The 11,631-nt window shown below is 37.2% G+C and overlaps 1 long non-coding RNA gene across 1 annotated transcript; it reads left to right on the plus strand.

Annotated features, from left to right (window-relative positions):
* Nucleotides 1–4,274: 4,274 nt before the first annotated feature.
* Nucleotides 4,275–6,008, plus strand: LOC129348827 (uncharacterized). Its single transcript, XR_008601531.1, has 2 exons — nt 4,275–4,397; nt 5,682–6,008. It is a non-coding gene; the product is annotated as an uncharacterized LOC129348827 (long non-coding RNA).
* The last annotated feature ends 5,623 nt before the right edge of the window (nt 6,009–11,631 follow it).

Genomic DNA, 11,631 nt, shown 5'->3' on the forward strand with positions numbered 1-11,631 from the left:
TGGCTGTTTGTATAGTGAAGTGAAAACTGATGCCAAAAATATCTGGTATTTTTGTTCACAGGCACATTAAAAAAGTGTCTATAAAAAGTGTTCAGTCCCCTTGGAGGTCTTCAGCTTTAAATGCTTTTTTACTTTGAATCCTGGTCAGTATAACCTGTTTGAACAAGTTTTCTATCTCAAAGTGAAAACAGATTTCTACAAAGTAATGTATACCATAAAACATTTCATAAGAATTTACCCCCTTCAGGCATTGGGTAGATGCACATTTGGCCGCAATTACAGCATTGAGTCTGTGTAAATAGGTTCTCAATAAGCACTGCACATCTGGACACTGCAATTTTACCCTATTCTTCTTAGCTGTTCAAGTGAAGAGCCCTTTTCAAGTTCAGACATAAATTCTCCACTGGATGGAGGTCTGTGCTCCGACTCAGCCACTCCAGAATATTCATCTTGTTGTCTTTGAACAACTTCTGTGTAGCTTTGATTGTATGCTTCAGGTCATTGTCTTGTTGGAAAAGAAAGTTATAGGATATAGGCCAAGAGTACTGATACATCAGTGACTGGACCTTTGAGATTCAAGTGTCTTTATACTACAGTCATTTGAGACACATTCACTACGCTCAGATGATCCATTTCATTAATTGTGTCACTTCTAGCACAAACTGGCGGCAGATGAATTTGGTTAGTTACTTTAAAGGCAGTGGATTCTTATGCAATAACTTATTTTACTTTTTAAATTTTTACTCTGCCAAGGAAGGGTTGTGACGATTGGCGTACATTTGTCTGTGAATCTGTCTGACTGTCTGTCTGTCTGTCTGTCAGTGTGAAACATTCAAAAACACACTAACAGATTTGGTTGAAATTTTTGGGGGAAGTCAGAAATGACACAAGGACCACCTCATTAAATTTCCACAGTGATGCGGCTTATAGTCTGGATCTACAGCTTTGTTAAGGATTTCTCATTGCCAGATATAGCTGCCGGCTGTAACCATGACAAGTGAACACTGTGTCAGTAACCTGCTGACAATCACATGATTGCGATCCTACTACAAAATGACTGATATCAGTGGAAATCATCCAAGGAACAAATGATTAAACTGTGGAGTCTTTCTGAGTCCCGCTACATATTTAGGTCATGTATGTAGCAAACCCCAGCCAGACGATGGTGAAGCTCCTGATGTTTCACAAAGCCTTTATTTACGTTTAGCCGTCAGCCTTATTTTGAACACAAATTCACCTTTCTGTCCTTCACTCCTTTCTTCAGGAAACACTGTCAGAGCTTGTCTCCATTCCAGCTGCTTCTAAGTTCAGACACATCCTTTACTAGACAGCAACAGCTGGAACCGTTTTCTTTCATCTTCATGTGAATTTTCGGACTTTTCAGCAGTCTTCAACATGTCAGGAAACTGCTTCTTAGATAAACATTTCCTGTGCCACTGGAATGGTGACAAAATAGAAGCCCATAACATTAAAAATACGCCTTCAAAATAAAAGCATGGAGGGAACAGATATTTTAACACTAGTAAAACAAAGGCTTGCCAAAAGTGATGAACTGATCAACAGACCTTTATAAGAGTAATTTACACGTGATTCGGTATCCATATATAACGTGCAAATGCATAAGACGTGCCTGTGCTCAGCACAAGGTCATTTTTTATTAATTCCTTCAGCCGTTGGAAATTATATGTCAACTGAGCAGCCTTGGTGGAGTACTGCGCTCTCTGAGTGCTTTTCTAGTAGTTTAGTATGTCGTCCAAAATATGACCAAAACGTCACAGTTTAGTATGTCATCCAAAATGTCACTAAAACATCATAGCTTAGTATGTCGTCTGAAATGTCACAAAAAAGACATAGTTCAGTATGTCGTCCAACAAATAGAAATCAAGTACCCATGTAGCTTAAGTGGTTGAGATGGCGGCTTGTCAAGAGGACTGTATCAGAGAGGATGGTTTGATTCCAGCTCATAGCCCTTTACTGCAGGTCCTTAGTGTTTTCTTCTCTACTTACCTATTGAATAAAATCAACAAAAGGGCCCAAAAAATCAACTTAAAAAATGTCATAGCTTTGTATGTTGTCCAAAACGTCAAAAAACGCCGTAGTTTAGTATGTCGTCCAAAATGTGGAAAAAAAGTCAGTTTAGTATGTCGTCCAAAATGTGGAAAAAAAACGCCCTAGTTTAGTATGTCGTCCAAAATATCACTAAAACGTCATAGTCTAGTATGTCGTCCAAATTGTTTAAAAAACGTCATAGTTTAGTATGTTGTCCAAAATATGACAAAAATGTCATAGTTTTAGTATGTCGTCCAAAATATGAAAAAAACGTCATAGTTTAGTATGTCGTCCAAAATGTGGGAAAAACGTCATAGTTTAGTATGTTGTCCAAAATATGACAAAAATGTCATAGTTTTAGTATGTCGTCCAAAATGTGGGAAAAACGTCAATTTAGTATGTGTTACCTGTTATTTCAGATGCAAATGAATGAATGAATGAATTAATTAATTAATCAACAAATGAATGAATTAACTACTGCCAAACTATTGCTAGCTACTGCCCAGACAAAGATGAATGAATTAAATCATAAACCAACATTGTGTCTATAGGGACCATGAGAAAAGTCAGCTCAGAGAGGAAGGAGTGAATTAATTAATTACGTACTTTATTAATTCATTAACAACATTTATTAATACACATTATTTAGTCCCAGTGGGGTATTTGGGTCATAACTGGCATGCTATGGTATCGCAATGACCCGCTACCATCAAATGGAGAAAGGCCAGAAAAATAGATGAATAGATCAACACATGAACAATTATTTAGCAAAAAGAGTCATTTATATTGAGTCAGCAAACATCGGACTATACAAGTCCTGGCAATGACCCCTTACTATGAAAAGGAGTCAGCACAGATCAATACATAAATGGATGGATGAATCAACGTATTCATGAAATTAAATCCTTGATCATTATTGAGCCCACATAGATGGGAAAACTGATGCTGGACAAGCGGATTGGTCCGTGTATATTTTGGCAATTGGATTTTCCGTTCTGAAACGGGTGTTGAAAAACAAAAAACTAGTAGTTATTTGATTTTCGTTTTAAAATACAAAAATTAAAATTGAAATACAAGGCCTTTTTCCTTTTCATGATCAAAAAGGGATATACGAAATTTTTAAAATGCTTTGATTTTCATTTTATATTTATAATAACACAAAAGTAAAATCAGTAAGAGACAGAAACGAAAAAAGGTCCGTTTTTTCATTTTCTGATACCGGAAGTGGTCATCAGCAAGTGTGGAGCCAAACAGAGTACGGTGCATTGACTGTATATCTTTTTTTGTTGTTGTTAGTTTTCATGGCTAAAATGAGAGATCAGGTGGCCGATCTTAAAATAAATCAATATTGATTTTTTTTATAGAGAGCGTTAAAGTTTTGCGAAGCCAGGGGGCGGGGCTACTTGACTGACAGTCTGGTCTGGAATGGTTGACAGGTCCGATGGAGGAGGCAGCAGAGACTCTGCTCTCCTCGTTTGGATTAATTCTGATATAATAACTGTTGGTTTATTTATCGGTGGAGCAGCAGAACCTTTTCCACAGACAGTTTTCCTGCCCGTTGGCTTGTTTTAACCAGTTTTCTGCCTCCAGCTGATTCTACCAGCAGACACTTAAAGGACTCTGATAGTTCGGTAAGTTAATGTTTATTTTCGTATCGGTGCCGCTTTTAATGTACTTTATATGCAGCTGTAGTGTCAGATATAATGTGTGCCATGCAGTCCAGATGTTGGTAGAGTTTATTTCTGTGTATGTTGACCAGAGAAGAAAGTTAGCATCCGGTAAATATTAGTTTTAATGTTAGCGATGCTAACCGAGCTAGCTGCTCAGTCGTAGTCTGATTAAAGCTAATGTAGCATTAAGCTATCGTAGCATTAAACTAACGTAGCATCAAGCTAACGATGTTTGTGTTGAGTTTCATATAAACAGCTGAAGTGTGTTGTGTTACTGTAATGTGGTGCATTTAGTTAATAAAACTGTTCATGGAGACGCTGGTTCACATTAATGGAACGTTTAGAAAACCTAAATGTGACTAAAACAGTAAGATTAAGGTTCTGTGTTGTCGGTAGGTCGGACTTGATGTTTGAAATCCTGACCGACAGCTCAGATTTAACTGTCTGTAGTTCTGTTTTGATGAATGTTAAATTTTCACTCAAAGTCGCCAGGAGCTGGGTCTTTAAAATAACCGCCGTCTCGTTACAGAGTGAAAGTAACAGTTCCTCCTGAAGGTCAGAGATCGCAGCATCTGAGGGCCTCTTCAAAAGAAGACGTAGTTGATGAAGGCGTTCTGGAGCAGGGCCAGAAAGACCACGACCAAACAGCCTTGAGATCTGAGGCAGCGTCTCCCTCAGGTGGGTGTCAACGGTGTTCACGGTCAGGTCTGTGGTAATCCTGTCAAAAAACAAAACACAAAAAAATCTAGATTATGAATCAACATGTAACCAAAGCACTCTGTGTATAACGCCATAGCATAGGATGTAGTTCAGAAAACGTCAAAGTATAGTATACTTTTGAAGAATAACATAGTATGGCCTGTAGTTCATAATATAGCATGTCGGCAAAAAAAAACAAAAAAAAACATAGATTATAATGTGGTTCAAAAAGCCCAAAATGATAGGATGTTGCCTAAAATTGTCATGTATGATATGTGGTTCCAAAAATGTCATAGTGCAGGATATTGTCAAAATAGTATATTAGTCAAGAAAGCATCAGAGTATAATATGTCGTCTAAAAAATGCCATAGAATAATATTTCATTGCACAAGTAAAAGTACAGTAATTTTTAAACGATTCAAATTCTTATATGTTGCTAAAAAAAAAAAAAAAAAAAAAGTCGTATTAATGTGTCAATTAAAAAAGCCTATAGTATAGCGTGTCGCCCAACAAACGTCATAGTATAGCATGTCGCTGTAAAAACATCATAGTATAGCCTTTGGTCCAAAAAACATCATAGTATAGCATGTCGCTTAAAAAACGTCATAGTATACCCTTTGGTCCAAAAACCGTCACAGTATAGCATGTCGCTCAACAGTTGTCATAGTTTAGCATGACGCTCAAAAAATGTTATAGCCTTTGGTCCAACAAATGTCATAGTATAGCATGTTCCTCAACAAACGTCATAGCATAGCCTTTGGTCCAAAAAACGTCATCGTATAGCATGTCACTCTAAAAACGTCATCGTATAGCCTTTGGTCTTAAAAACGTCATAGTATAGCATGTCGCTCTAAAAACATCAGTGCATAGCAAGTCGCTCTAAAAACGTCATAGTTTAGCCTTTAGTCCACAAAACGTTGTTATGTCCTGGCTGTCTGAAGTAGGTGAGGAGCAACACAAAAACAATCCAAACGCTGGTTTCCAGAGGGTTAGAAGAGTATTTATTTGAAAGAGTAAGTTTATAACAACACAACATGTGAGGGGGTCAAAAGCAAATGGGTGTTAGTAAAATAAAAATAAACAGAACTTAAAGTGAACTTCATGTTGACATTGATGGACATTCCAACCAGGAACAAAGTAAAAGATAATCAACACAAAAAACCTCTTCCTGTTCACCTCTTAAAACCCCAAAACACACTGCAGTAGCATCTTAAACTGAAACTACCAATGGGTTTCCTGTTTTCCTTTCTGAACAATTCAAAGGTCCCTCTCTATCTCCCCACACATCCACCAACCACTGGAACACATCTCCAAAGTTCTGCCGGGCCAGCTCAGCTTCCCCTCAGAAGAAGTGCCGCCACCTGCCAGATGAAGGAGCCTTTTGAGAGGCAGCTGGCATCGTGATTGGACTGTACTTTGGTCTGTTCCAATCCAGCTTCAGCTCCAGAGACGGCAGGCGGGACGAGTCAACGGAGGCCAGGTGGACGAAGGCATGCAGCTGAGTACAATCCAGAAAACAACAGAGGAGGAGTGCAGGGCCAGAACAACCAGAGTAGCATCGTATGTCTCTTAGAAAACATCATAGTATAGCCTTTGGCATAAAAAAAACACCATCATATACATCGTAGATTGTACAAATAACAAGTCAAAGGAAAGAGACATACACTGTAGAATTGTAGTAATTGTGGGCTGACTGATTTACTGATTATCAGTATTTTATTTTTCACTGATTTACGGTAATAAATACATTTAAAAATGGCGCTACTTTGGCTCTGAACCTTAATCTACCTGTGGTCGCTCTGTCTTCTGGAGTGATTTGATTGGTTATACGTCACAAATAAAACTCCTTTAACTTTACGTCTGTAAACAAAACAAAAACGTATCAACAAAGTTTTCTGTTAGAGTTTGTGTTCTTGTAAGTTTAACTCCAAGATTTTAAATACTTTCATTTACTGCAAATGAATATCTACTCCAAATGTCTCACTAATAATCATTATCAGCCTTAAAAACTCACAAAACACCCCTTTTTACTCCACCACACTTAGTACAGTCCAGTTCCCCCTTCTATAAATCTGCTTGGAATCTTCCACTTCCTGTTTGTCAAAGTGGCCTTCTACCTGGACAGGTTTTGTTGGAGCTCATGCAACAAACATTTTGGGTAACTGCACTTTAATATGGATGGATGATACTGAATTAGAGTCTGTTTTAATGAGACTGAGTTAAGATGTGTAGCTCTGTCATTAAATAGGACATTATTTCTCAGAATTCACAGAGAAAAGTCTGAAATGTTTGCTAGGTTAGCGTCCCACATGTTCTTTGGCTCAGCTAAAGCTAACTCTCTCCAACTTCTGGATCTCTTGAGTTGCTTGTTGTTAAAATATCTTGCTAGAGGTGCTGAAGCTCAGAAAGTCTGAGATGTTTGTTCAGAATAAGCTCATTCTCAAGTCTTATCTGAACTGTCCTCTTTTTTTTTTAACTTTCCCTAAACTTAGGAGTTAATGACAGAGCAGCACATCCAGACTCAGTCTCATTTATGTAGAGATTAAACTTCAGTGTCATTCATTGATGTTAAAGTGCAGTTTTTCAAATGTTTGTTGCACATGCTCCCGACCAAAGCAGTCCAGGTGGAAGACGATGTGAAGAGAAAGCTCCAGAGAATGAATATCACACATTTACGTTGGAAATAAATGTCCTTTAATTAGACATTGTCATGCAAAAGTTGGATTTCCCTTTAATGATGTTCAAGTCTTTGTTGAGTGTTTTGTTGATGTTGGTTTCTAAATGTTTTTTGACACTCGGCCCCAAAGATTAAAACCTTCCACGGCTCACAAGCTGCAACAATTCACACATTATCAACTATCTTTCTGACTAAACTAAGATAAAAAGTGAAAAACCGCCTGATTCCTGCATCATGAATGTAAATCTTTTTGGTTTTTATGACAGTAAACTGAATATATTTGGGTTTGACATTTTATAAACCAAAACAAGAAATGAATTACTGGAGAAAATAATCAACAGATTAATGGACAAAGAAAATGTGTTTTCCAACATATATGGCTGAATTACTCCAACATTACAAGATACATACAATTTAAATTCAGTTTTATTTATATAACACCAATTACAGGTCAAACGGTCTCAAGACACTTTATTTTTATATTTTTTTGTCATATTTAAAATATGACAAAATAAGAAATTTAAACCTCTTGACTAATCCAATTTATTATTTGGTTTTTAAGAGACTAATTGACAACTAAAATAAGTTTCTCCACTAAAACCAATAAACATGAGGTCAAATAGAAGGAAGAGTTTTAAATACTGCAGTCTCACGACGACAAGAATAAAGTTTGTCAACAAAAAGTAAATCTGCTGGTGGATTCCATTAAAGTCCTAATAAATGATAATAAAGTGTGATACTAAAGATTTGTGGTGCTAAAAATCTCCAAGTAAAGATATCAAGTTGAACATCTGGGTGGAGGTTGATAAAAGTTGACCTCCCTTCATTTCTCTGGAACCGACTCCATGGATTTTATGGATGGTGGTTAAAGACCTGCTCTTCTAGTGGTCTTCCTTCTAGTCGCTGTAAAAAGTCAGTCCATCCTGGCCGACTTCAACACCTCTTCATGACAACTTGTTCTGCCTCGGACCTGGTGGAAACTCCAGAAACTCGGGAAAATCTGTGGAGACTCGAAGAACTCGTGGCGACTCGAAGAACTCGTGGGGTGGGGGAAGGTGTGGTGGGTGGTGGGGGGAGGTGGGGGAGTAGAGGGGGGAGGCCACCACCCACCTCCCCGCCTACTCTCCGCCCTGACTCCACCCAGACTCCGCCTTGGCTCCACCCATGTGGTGACTTCAGAAACTACGATGCCAAAGGGACGACGAAATCATTTCTTTTTATCTGATCTGTAGCTCAGTGAGTTAAGGATTTGCCTATGGAGCTGCAGGTCGCTGGTTCAAGACCAGACACTTCTTAAATTTTCATTGAAATCCTGACAAAGACAAAGAAAGAAAAGGGCCAGTGGCGGGTCTTGAACCTGCGACCTTCCAATCTGTAGTCACTCTTCTTTTCCCCTGAGCTATTCGCTCAGATACTAAATCTTCTTTTTTTTGCGCATTTATCATCTATTTTTTCTCGTTTTCGAGTTTTTTTTTAACTCGAGTCTCGACTCGACCGGTTTTCTCAGGAGGTTGGACTTCAGCCTTTGTGCTGGAGGGTGGAACCCTCAGTTCCAAGACTTTCCAAAGCCTCCACACCTCCCGAGTCCTCAGGACCTGAGCTTTCACACAGTCTGAGGGCTGAAATTTTCTAAGTCCCACAGTAGTTCTCTGTTAGATTGAACTTTCAGACAGTCCAAGGACTGATATCTTCTAAGTTCCTGAGTAGTTCTCTGTTTGTTTGAACCTTTCGACAGTCTGAGGACTGAAATCCTAAACGTTCTTGAGTACTTCTCTGTTAGTTTGATCCTTTCGACAGTCTGAGGACTGAAATTTTAAAAGTTTCTCAGTACTTCTCTGTTAGTTTGAACTTTCTGCTTAACAGAAGCCTTAAAACTTGTGACCATGAGTCTTGATTTCACATTTAGACCATCCATCTGAGTTCTTCTCAGACCTTCACCTGTGGGTTTTTTAGAAATCCTCAACAAACTTTGATTCTCTTCACTGAACAGTAAAGTTTGTGGAGATCAGAAGGTAACATTAATTTGATCAATGCCTTCAACTACTAGTAGACTTTATCTGGAAAGCAGTTTTCTGAAATGAATTCTTAGTAAATCTGTCCACAATTAAACCAAGAACATAGAGGAAATGTTTGAAGAAACAACTTGATGTTTTCATTTCAGACTAGCAAACACTTTAAGACTTTTATGTTTTTGCTCTTTTTGATCGTTTTGTCTCTTCTGTTTAATTTGATCTTCTAAAGTCTAACTGGTGTCTTTTCAAATGTTTTGTCTTTAGTTTGATTCTTCTTAAATGTTTTGTTTTGCTCGTTTCTCACCTTTTATTCTTTTCTAATGTCTGATTTGATTTCCAAATGTTTTGTCTTTTTAATGTTTCATTGTTGTTTTTTCAAATGTTTTATCGGCTTGTTTCAAAAATTTCCTTTTCTTTCCCAATGTTTAATTTTTCGATTAGATCTTTGTTAAGGTTTTGCTTTTTAAATGTTTTACCACCTTTTAATGTTTAATTTTCTTTTAAATGTTTCATTGTATTTTTTGTTTAATTCCTATTTAAAGGTTTATTGTCTTTAAGATTTAATTTTCTAATTTAAAGGTTTAATAATTTAATTAAATGTTTTGTATTTTTTTAATGTTTAATATTATTCTTGTTTAATTGTATTTTTTAAATGTTTAATTATCTAAAATATTTCCTCTTTAATGTTTAATATTTTTGTTTTAAAAAATTTTGTTTAATTTCATAATTACATTTTGTATCTTCTGTTTAATTATCTAATGAAATATTTTGTGTTTAATATAATTTAATTGTATTTAACCTTTAATTTTCTTTTTAAAAATTTTATTGCATTAAATGTTTTTTTCATTTAATTGCTTTTTTAAATGTAGTTTATTTCTTTAATCTTTTTCTGTCAAGATTTTAACCCCAACCTTAAAAATGAAACAAACCCTGAAATCACAATGAAAATACTTCTGTTGTCACAATCATGAGTTAGTCAATTATTCAGTTTATCAATTCAACTTTATTTGTTTAGCACCTTTCACACAGATGACAAAACTGAACAAGCAAAGAAAAAAAAAGATGCTAAAACTATGATTAAAACTCAAAAACATATTTTAAATAAAAGATTTAACATGGTAATAAAATCTGTTGTGTCCAGGGGATGGAAGGAGTTTATTGAAGTCTTCTTGGGCTCACATGTGAAATCATTTAAAATATAAACTTGATATTCAGTCTAAGGAAACTGGAAACTGCAGAGTGACAGAAGAACCAACAATATCTCCTGTTTTCTCCTTTAATGAGTCGACTTTTCTTGTGCTTTCAGACCAAAGAACTACAGACTCTTCACAACCTGCTCAAACTCTTGGTACAGGACCTCACCACACGGGTCAAGAAGGTTTCTGTCTCATTTCTACTCTGAAGCTCACCTTCTCAAACTGCTGACAAATGTTTCTGCTGCTCTAAAGTCTGCTCTCCAGAACTTCCTAAAAACTCTCAAAGTCTCTTCTGCTGCAGGTTGCTTTGTAGAACTGTTCCAGAAAACCTCACTAAACCACATGGAGGGGCCTCAAGATAGTCGTCCAAATGAAACCGTACAAAACCCAAACTAGCACAACCCAAACACTAAAGTCTCCTGCAGCCTACCAGAGAACCTCTGAGAACGGAGAATCAGGACAGGAACTCTTACCTTCTGGACAACCAACGCTGGTTCTCAAACAAGAATACAGAATGTGTCTGACCAAAAACCTCTGAAGCCTCACTACAGCCAAGATAAAGACACAACTCAGCTGTACCAAATTCACTAATCACTGCACACATTAGCACCATGTGCTAACTGTGGCTAAAGAACCACATTTACCAAGAGGACTATCCAGTACAAAGCCCTAAAACACACCAAGAAACACATTAAAGACGATTTTACTGCTGGAAGCTGCAAGCCAACGCCTAAAGAACAAACTAAAGCAATGGAGTCAAACCCGCTTCAGTGGTGAAGGGAAGCAGAGGAAATGTTTGGCTGCAGCTAAATAAAGCAGGAAGACACTGAGCTGCTCAGGTGTTCCTGATAACACCAAGCAGCCACCTGGACAGCCAATAGGAACACAGCTTCCTGGAAGTCCAGAGGGCTGGCTTAGTCAAGTAAATTTAGTTTAAAGGTGAAGCAGAAAGTTAACAAAGAAAGTTGAAAACCACCTTCTGATACCTGAAATCTCTGGGTTTTCACACAAAGAACACCTGAACATGTCAAACTGGTTCTATAGTAGAACCCTCATTGTAAAAACTTCATAGTATGGTGTGTTGCTCAAAAAACATTAGGACCCGGCTGTCTAGGGTCGCCGAGGAACAACACAAAAACAGGACAAACGCTGGTTTCCAGGGGGATAGGAGGCTGTTTATTTGAAAGAGGAAGTTTACAACACAACATGTGAGCAGAAAAATCACAAAGTCTGTCTTTAGTTCAGCTGAAAATATTAGATTTGTCTTTTTTATTGACCAAACTTTTCAGGAAGTAGATAAAGAATAATTAAAGCTCTCATGTAGAAGT

The sequence above is a fragment of the Amphiprion ocellaris genome, chromosome 4, assembly GCF_022539595.1.
Source record: "Amphiprion ocellaris isolate individual 3 ecotype Okinawa chromosome 4, ASM2253959v1, whole genome shotgun sequence".
Taxonomy (NCBI): domain Eukaryota; kingdom Metazoa; phylum Chordata; class Actinopteri; family Pomacentridae; genus Amphiprion; species Amphiprion ocellaris.